We start from the raw sequence: 10,322 nt of genomic DNA, 5'->3' as shown, positions 1-10,322 counted from the left end.
GAAAGGGATTAGCCAATTTGGAAGACATTCGAAAGAATAGGGGAAGCCTATCTGAAAGCATTAGACATTTGGGGAAAACATTTTGAAAAAAAAGACGAATGCTTATCTGAGGGGGCATTAGACTTTCGGAGAGACATTTGAAAAGAATACCCAATATTTTGAATGGGATTAAAAACATTCGGGGGAAGGGCATTCGAAAAATATGCGAAAGCCCACCTCAAGGGATTAACATTCGGAGGGGACAATTTGAAAAGAATAGACGATTGCCTATCTGAGAATAGTAGACTTTGGTGAGACATTCGAAAATCTAGGTGAAAAGCCTAACAGAAGGCATTTGACATTTTTAGAGACATTTGAAAAAATAGACGAAAGCCCACCTGAGAGGGATTAGACATTGGGAGATTCAAATTTGAAAAAAAATGACGAATGCCCAGTGAGAAGCATTAGACATTCGGAAAAAAAAATCGAAAAGATAGACAATGCCCATCTAGAGGGGAAAATTAAAAACCATCCGGAATTAGAAAATTCCCCCCCCAAATAATAAGGCCCCCAATCCCCCATCCCCCAGGGGCCCCCTTTGTTTTAAAACATTCCGAAGACATTCCAAAAAAAATTAACCATCCCCCCCCCCCTTTCCTGAAAAAAGGCAAAAATTAAAACTTTCCCGGAAAAACAATTCCCCAAAAGAAAGACGGAATCCTAACGGGAAAGGGGTTTTTAGTCAAAATTCCCCCCCGGGGAGAAAAATTCAAATTAATATAAATCCCCACCTGGAGGGATTAGGGAAAAATTTTTTGAGACATTTTGAAAAGGGAAAATGGAAACCTATCTGAGGGGGTTTAGACATTCGGAAAGGGCATTTTGAAAATAATTTGGGCGAAAGCCTATCTGAGGGTTTTAAAATTCGGAGAGAATCGAAAAGAATAAAGGGGAATGCCTTCTGGGAAGGCATTAGACTTCGGGGAGACATTTGAAAAAAAATAGACCAATGCCCATCTAGAGGCATTAACAATTTGGAGAACATTCGAAAATAAAACAATCCTACTGGAAAGGGATTAACATTTGGAGAGACAATTTAAAGAATAGTCCCAATCCCTATCTGAGAGGGATTTTCAATTTGGAAAAAAAATTCGAAAAGAATTGACGAATATTATACATTCGAAGAGTAAATTTGAGGCAATTTAAAACGAACCAAAAAGTGACTCCATTTTCCATATAAACACATACATTCTTTTTTCAAGGAAAAAGCTTGTAACATAATTATGTTGTCCCTGATCGGGCCCACGCATAGGGATCGCCAGATGTAAATAGGTGAAAATCTTTCATCGGAGTGTCCGTTTTCCTCACCAGAAATTGGTTTTAAAACTGGGTAAGAGGGTATTTTGATCCATTTAAAACAACAGCCGTTTTTTTCTGCTAGCGAAAACTAGCTAGAATTTCACCCGCAAGCGTATAAATAAACTGCAAACACTTCCCAAAAAAAAAAAAAATTTCGACCTCCGCTTCTTGGTTCAAATAAAGGTAGTCAAAAGATTTGAATGATACAAAAAAGCGATTTAAAAATTTAAAAGGGAAAAGGGGAAAAAAAACAAAAAAGCCCCACCCAAATTTTTTGGTAATTCATATACATGGGCAATAATATTTAAAATTTTAAAAAATTGACATCATCGTTTTTCTTCTAAGAAGGATATTTGGGAAAAAAAACAGATTACGGCTTTGAACCGGATGTTAAATATGCCACTATTAAAAATGCATAAATTTCTTATATAGTTTTGAGAAAAACCCCTATAATTTAAACCCCCAGTACGCGTCGAAAAATTTAAACTGAAAATTTTTGGTTCAGTCCCCAAGACATCTTTTGTGGTTTGGGTGGGGGATAAATGGGAAAAAAAAAAAAACAAAACATAAGTTTTTGCGTCCTATTCATCCCCGTCTTTCCCAAAAAAAAGATTTTTTTACCCGGGGTTGCCGCCCTGAAACTTTCCCTTTACGATAGCAATAGATTCAAAGCCCCCGCAATGCGGAGCAATATACCCCCCAAAGATATGACCATTTACCCCTTGTTATCTTGACATTTCAGGACCATCCAAAAAATGCGCAGTGCCCCTTTGTCTTGATTTTGGGGGGACATTTGTGCCAAGTTTCCCTTAAAAACCCAGTTTAAGAGGGGTTTCAGAGGGGGATTCGAAACCAAAAATAAATTTACATTTGACCCCCAATTTGATATTTACATTGAAAACGAACCATCCAAAACTGCACCTGCACGTCGTTTTTTGAGTGGGAACTTTTGTTCAAATTTTTTCGAAACCCTTTAAGGGGGGCCAAAAGTTAAAGGGGGACACAAAATGCTAATGGGCGGCGACCCCAAAAAAACCGGTTGGGCAAATATAATACGTTTTCCCTTTGGGGGTTTTAAAAAAACGGGGTGGCTTCCCATCAAAAATAAGCTATACCAGCCCAGTTTCCCGGGCCAATCTATTTTTATTTCAGTAAAAGCTCTGGGAAAGTATATTTTTTTTTATTGGGAAAATGGGAAGATATCTATGCACAATTTAAAAAGGCCCCCACCAAAAAAAACCCCAAAACGACGGTTTAAAGACATTAAATTCCCCAATTTTGATCAAAATTTCGAATAAAGGGGAACGCACCGACTTTTTAAGCCCGTTTAGTAAAAGGGTGTACAAAAGAGACTCTGATCTGCTCGCGTCACATACCCACGCCAGTTAACCTAAACCCGTGTTACTGTTTTTTACCTGTAGCTGCAAAAACGAAGATTTCCCTTTTTTTAAGGTAAAGAGGGGTATTTTCATTTCTTTTTTTCTTTTTTTTTTTTTTTGCTGTTATTTTTTAGGCCAGTGGGCTTGTGGGAACAAAATGGGCGCAAACCGGGGGTCCCCCGGGGTTTTAATCCCCCGGGCCCGGCACTGGGAAATTTTTTGAGATGCTCCCTTTGGGTCTCCCACCTAAATAAAGGCCTTTTTCTGGGGTTTTTCCAGGGAAAAAACCGGGTTTTTAAAAAAAAAATATACCAAGGAAATTTTTTTTACTTTATAAGTCTTTAGTGTAAACGGGAAATGCCAATTAACATTGGGTTGGGCATTTTGTGGTGTTTTAACATTTCATGGGGCCACAAGCTGAAAAATTATTTTGACTCAGGGTTTTGTAAAGGTTTTGACTCTTTGACGCCCAAATTTGCCCTCTTTTTAAACTTTTTTATGGGAGCGGGAAAAGGGGGAAAATTTTGGGAAAAAATTTTTAGATTTTTAAGTTAATTCGGATTTTCCCATCGAAATTTTTCGGGTTTTCCCTTTCCTTTTTTTCCCCTTTTGTAACTTTTTACCCAAACACGACACAAAGTATCAAATATTTTTTTTCCGAAAAGGGAAAAAAAACAACTCAAGGATACATTTTAAAAATTAAACAACCTTCAAAAAAAAATTTTCCCTTTTTAAAAATTGCTTTTACTTTTTAAAAATTTAGAAAAAAAAACACCCTCGGTGCGACTGTTTTTTTTTTATTTTAAGGGAAAACGGTTTGAATGCTGTATTTTTTCATTAGACATCTAGAAAAACATTTTACCCCCGTGTTTTTAAATGATTAAAAACCCCCTAAAAAAATATTTTGAAAAAAAAAAAAGTATTAAGTGTAAAAAAAAGGGTAAAAATCCATGATAGTTTTAATTTTCCCCTCGATATAAATGACAGAAAAAAAGTACGTGTATATAGGAACCTTTTGGGTTTGGGAGAGAGATTCCGGGGGGAAACCAGTTTGGCACGCAAACTTTTTAAAAAAGGGTATAATTCCCCGCGCCCCGTATGACTTTTAGTCTTACATGTTTCTTTCATATTTTTTTTCTTAAATTGTTTTCCTACAAAACTTTTCCCTTTCCTTTGCCATTGTTTTTTTATTAGGGAAACGATTCGCGAAGCGATGAAAATCGGGGTCCCTTCACGGTAAACATCGATATACCGGTTTAAAAACCGAATAGAAAATTCTATCGAATTAAAAAAAGTGGTTTTCCCCGGGCTTTCCTTTCACGTGGACACAGCGTTAAAATGGGGTTTTTAAAAAAATACATTGGGTGACGAAAAATTTTAAGTTTTCCCAAACTCGGTTTTTACCAATTCTACCACATTTTAAATGAAATTAATCTTTCTCCATAAAACGGAGAAAGTCTTGAGTCCCCCAACAGTTTTACAAGGCCAAAATTCATGATGGTTTTTAAGCAACAAATTTTTTACCCGAGGTTTCTCAGAACCATCTTTTTCTTTTTTGTGACCTTTTCAAAGCTTCATTTCAAAATTTCTTTTCTGGCCAGCCACGTGAAAGGAAACCCCTGTTTTGAATCTTCGGAAAGATGATGCCACTTTTCTAAATAACTATATCGTCCAACATATCTCTTAAACACTATTGAAAACGTTCTTGAACACCTCAATTTCAAGCATGTTTTAACCATCTTCATGATTCTTGCTTTTTACTCTTGTACAGCTTAATCAACTTGTTTTCATATACGATACTCTCTGTGAAGCGCTCGATAACGGTCTAGAAGTTCGTGCTGTGTTTTTCGATATAAGCAAGGCCTTTGACAAAGTCTGGCACAAAGGTTTACTATGTAAACTAAATTCGCAGGAATCACAGGTTCTCTTCACATGTGGTTTCAATATTCTCTCTTACATAGACGTAAACGCGTTGTTCTGCCAGGAGTCAAATCTAACTGGCATTTCTCAAAGCTGAGTTCCACAGGGTTCAATTCTCGGACCTCTTCTTTTCCTTATCTTTATCAATGACAAATTAGATCATGCATCAGCCTGTTTGCTGATGATACAAGACTATATATCATAGTTCAGCAACCGGACATTGCGGCAAATCTGCTCCAAACAAGTTCATCATGAGCAGAAAAATGGCTTGTAACATTCAATCCCTCCAAATCAGAAACCCGTGTAATTTCAAGAAAACAAAATTTTCAACTTCATTCTCCTCTTTGAATGTTTAACCAGATTGTTCCCGAGGTCTTTGAACATAAACATCTTGGCGTATTCCTGTCAAATGATTATTGATGTCATTCTCATATCAACTTCATTGTAGAAAAGAAGAGGGTATACATAATGCGTAAATTGAAATTCTCACTTGACCGTCGTTCCCTTGAAACCATATATATTTCTCTCATAAGACCAATACTCGAATACGCAGACGTAGTGTAGGGCAATTGTACCAAGTATGTAATGGATCAACTCGACAAAATTCAAAATGAATGTGCTCACATTGTCTCCGGAGCTACCAAAGAAACAGGAAATTCCAGGTGCTCCATACACGACTACGAACCAAATGCAGTGAACTGAATCAACATTTTTACCTAAAAGATATTTATCTCACCCCATTGTACCAATGTGGACAGGCTGAAACTAATTTCCACTTCTTTTTTGAATGCAGAATCTTTAACCGTTGTCGTAACGATCTTCTTAATAATTTGCGAAATTTCGTAATTGACTTGGACACTGTTCTATTTTGAAACCCAGCCCTTTCTGATCAGAGTAACATGATTATGTTCACTCATGTACAGACATACATATCCAAATGTAAGAGATTCTTTTAGCAACCCCGAGACATTCCCATTTCTTCCCTCTTTCTCCTTTCTATTCTACGTTTAACTTGTTCTATCATTCAAAAATTCACTTTCAATTATTTCGCTAATAATACAGGAAAAAAACTAAGACAAAATGAACTTACTTAGTCTGATATCTACGGAAGCCTATTAGGGACATTTTGTCTTAGTTTTTATGCATAACCTCTTATGTATGACATATTATGTGTTACGCGTTATCAGTTACCTCTTACATGTTACGTATTACCTCTTGGGTGTTATATCTTGTGTGTTACTTATCAAAAGTTAGATTTGCCTAGTTCTCAATAGGGAAACAAAATTGACGGACGTTAACGATTACTGCTTGTGGCACTTTACCCCTTTTGGTGACCACTAGAGCTAAAACTAGGGGAAAAAAAGCTTTTAACGACCTATGCCACGAACAGCATGATGGATCTTGATCAAACTCGGTCTGTACCACCAATATAAGGTCATTTCCAAAGTTGTTTAAAAATGCGCAATGGTTCCCTTGAAGGGTTCTCTAGAGCTAAACACAGAAATACCTTTAAACATTTTTTCATGAAGTCTTTTGCTGAATTTCCATTAAACTTTGTCTGTAGTTTAAACACGGGGCATTTGATCCCTTTCTGAAGTCATTAGAGACAGAAACTCAAGCGCCTTTAAACAACTTTTTCTGATGACCACTTGTTTATCATCATAGTATACATATGTAGGCAAGACTATATAACTAAGACAAGGTCATTAGCTCAGTTACTGCGTTTTCTTTTGGCATAGAAATAAGTTACGTTTCGCATACAATTCCATTTTTTTGTCTAAAATTCTTGATATATAACTTCGAAACATCATGGCCACACATTGCCATATAGTGCAAGATATTTCTAGATCCACAAACACAGGTAGATGGTTTGTCTTTTCTACTTTTTTATCTTTTGTCAGATATTTTGAAACCATACTTCCATCAATTCTTCGAATAGTCGAGTGCACTGTCAACCGACAGCTTTTGTTTCTTGTTGTTTTATGGGAGACATAAAATTGTTCTTGTCAGTGCGTCTGTCCGAATATATGTCATGTATATCTCAAAAAGTATTTAACCTAGAGTCACCAGACCTAGGATTGTTATTAAACATGTTACTTTGTACTTCTGGTGTTGTGGTTTGAGTTTACAAAGCCAGAGCATGGCTATGACTTAAACAAAATACACTCATTGTAAAAGGAAGTCGGGGTTTTGCTGTTCCTGAAAATAGAGAATGGCTTAAGCTGTCCCAAATGGGCATATGCAGTATTATGTATTTCATTAATGCCCAAAATTAGACTCGATAAAACCCATTTCTTATTTCCTAGTGATTCACTTCAGTTTGTTGTCTTGCAGGATAATATATTTCATTACTGCCCATAAACAGGCTTAATAAAGCCATTTCTTATTTTCTGTTGTTGTTTTTAACCAGGTTTTCAACGAAAACCTGAGTTATTAGATTGGGGTAGATGTCGGTCGGGCGGGCGGGCGGCGGCGGCGTCAAACTGGTGTTTCCGGTCAATAACTTTTGTTTCGGTAAAGATATTTGAATAAAACTTGGTTTGTATGTAGCTTATATCAAGACAAAGGCTGGAATTGATTTTGGGGTTTCTGGGGTCAAGGTCAAGGTCACTGTTACTTAAAATAGAAAAAGGGTTTCCGGTCAATAACTTAACTTAGGAATGAGGTATCATGATGAAACTTGGTGTATAGAAAACTTATATAAAGTTGTAGCTTGGGATTGATTTTGGGGTTTCTGGGATCAAGGTCAAGGTCATTGTTACTAAAAATAGGGTTAGGGTTAGGTTAGGGTTAGGGTTAGCATATCTTCTACATGCATGGAGGGATTTTGATGAAAGTTGGCACAATTGTTCACCATCATGAGACGGAGTGTCATGCGCAAGAACCAGGTCCCTAGGTCTAAGGTCAAGGTCACACTTAGAGGTCAAAGGATACAAGAATGAAAACTTTGTCCGGAGCATATCTTCTTCATGCATAGAGGGATTTTGATGTAACTTGGCACAATTATACACCATCATGAGACGAAGTGTCTTGCGCAGTTCCCTTCTTTAGAATTACTTCCCTTTGTTGTTACTATAAATAGCTTATATTGTAACTTTTTCATTACTAGACGTAGGGAAAAATCGAGACCACTTTTCTGTAGTACAACATGCATGTTACATCCAATTTTGAGGTGTATTTTGACCAATCTCTACCTGGTAAGGATTTCTGTGTGGACTTACAATTGTTTATTTTTGTATTTTTTTTTTTTTTTTTTTTTTTTTTTTAAGATTAACTTCCCTTAGTTGTTACTATAAATAACTTATATTGTAACTTTTTTATAATTGACCGTAGGGAAAAACCAATACCACTTTTCTGTGGTACAACATAGTTGTTACTTTCTAATTTTAGGTGTATTTTAAGGTATCTGTACCTGGTAAGCAGTGTTTTTGTGGACTTAGAAAAACAAAAGAATTACAATGATTACTAAACAACCACAAAATTAAAATTACATCTGCAAATACAGGTGCTAGAGTAAAGAAATTTGCTGCGACGGGCGTATATTGTGACATTCTGACACTCTTGTTTATTCTTATGAAAAGTGTTGAAAACCTGGTTTCGTGGCATTGCCGCGTTTCTTGTTTTTGTTTTGTTTTTGTGTTTTTCTCTGTTTGTTATCTTGCTGCATTATATATTTCATTACAGATCTTGTGCGTCGTCTTTTGTTAACTGCGCAGTTGGTAATCTCTGAACTAACTTATGTCTGTAACTGAGCACTATATTTGTACAAACTATATACTTTATCTATTATAAAGTACGAAGGCCACAATAGAGAGTATATAAGTCCTTAGACATAAGATGAAATACCTAATTCCTAATGCCTTTGACATAAAATGACATACCTAATGCCTAATACCTTAGACATAAGATGTAAGATGAAATACCTAATGCAAAATTATGTACATTTTATATATGCAAGAGCTGATTTATAACTTCACCAGTATTAAAAGCTATTTAACACCTTACACCAACGTTTAAAAACAAAACATTTATCACTTCGGCAGTTTAGTGTCCCTTTTTTAGCTAAGAATTTCGGTGAAAATATTCTTAAAGCGTACGTGCGATTTTTGCTACAAATCAATGTTCTGCATAAAACTTCCCTGAGGCAAAGCAATTGGTTCAAACGTCATAGAAGTGTTCCCTAACAAAATCTGTATCATATCCAATAGTTACAGTATCTTTATTTTCACAGATGCAAAGAAAACTGATATGATGAAATGAAAGATATTTTCATTATGTAAATAAGTGATTAAATCAAGATTTTCTTCAACAAGTGTTAATAGCTCTCTATATAGCATCTTGTACATGTATGGAAATATGAACACTATAGGTTTGGGCAGTCTTACTAGACATTCTGAGTGTTCTGCTGTACATTTTTGGGTATATTTTATGAAATTCTTTATGAATTTTGATTTTAATAACTATAAGTAAGGGGATGTAAATTATTGTTATGTTATATGAAATTCTTTTAATTTTTATTTTTATTTCTAATAATTGTATGTAGTTGGGAGTCTAAGCAATTCAACATGTACAGACATACAACATGTTAAGGTAGATCTAAACAAATAAAAGATAGATATACAATTGAATAACGGTATTTGCAAGGTGGAAATCTATTGCCTGAAGATGTCTAACGCTATATCCCTTTAATAATACATTACCTGCGATTACGCATAAGGACCTTTGAACAGAATATCTAATTGAGATGTCAAACACATTTTTCAATTAGGATACTAGTTACATGACTTTGATCAAACACATTTTTACAATTAGCACACTAGTTACATGACTTTTAATTAGTAAATAGGGATTAGATTGTGTCATCAAAGATTTACTTAGACACCATTTTTTTGTATTACGGGCAGTTTTATGGCAGTTAATTTGCTTACTTGCCAAATCCTGTTTTAGGGTCCGAGACGAACCAGTTTTTATGTACGTATTTTTCATTGGTCAGTTGAATTTGTAATAAGATTTTTAATTGGATAATTGCGAAGAAATCAACCGTTTCCAAATCCTTTATAAGCACATCAGCTACCCCAAGAAAGCCAAAACTCTGGCTTCGTAGAAAATAAATGTTATTGGGAGCTGACAAGATTTTTATTCTTTTTATAGGTAAGTCGAATTTTGTACTCTGTATTTTTCAACTTTGTAAAATCTGGATTGGTAACTTTTAAATTTTAACAGAGATCTTATCTTAATGCTAGGCACATGTGTATTGGAATTGTTTGTTTTTTATCTATCCAGCTATTCAGATAGCTACTTAGTATTTTTGTTGTTCATGTGTAAGATTTGTACTTCTATAGTTTAGTTTTATACATATGCATCTCAGAAAACTTCAAAGTATTTTTGTTTATGAGTAAGATTTAGTAGATTCTTTTTACTGTTGATTTATTACAGAAATTATGTTATATAATGAAATCTGAACTAGTTTTTATTCAGATAGTGAAAAGAAACTTATTGAGGAGTACTCTAAATTCTTAATCACTTAGTGTACTTTCATTTAGAACTTGTCTCTTAATTTGTGTCTTTCGGTCTATTTTAATAAAATTCTAGGCCGTGAGTACTCTTCATAGGAAAACAAATTTAGATGTATTTAGGAAATCAAATAACTGAATAAAACTGAAAATGTAACTTTTTAGGCATTTC

Source organism: Mercenaria mercenaria, chromosome 7 (assembly GCF_021730395.1).
Source record: "Mercenaria mercenaria strain notata chromosome 7, MADL_Memer_1, whole genome shotgun sequence".
NCBI classification, from domain to species: domain Eukaryota; kingdom Metazoa; phylum Mollusca; class Bivalvia; order Venerida; family Veneridae; genus Mercenaria; species Mercenaria mercenaria.
This window is presented reverse-complemented; position numbering follows the sequence as displayed.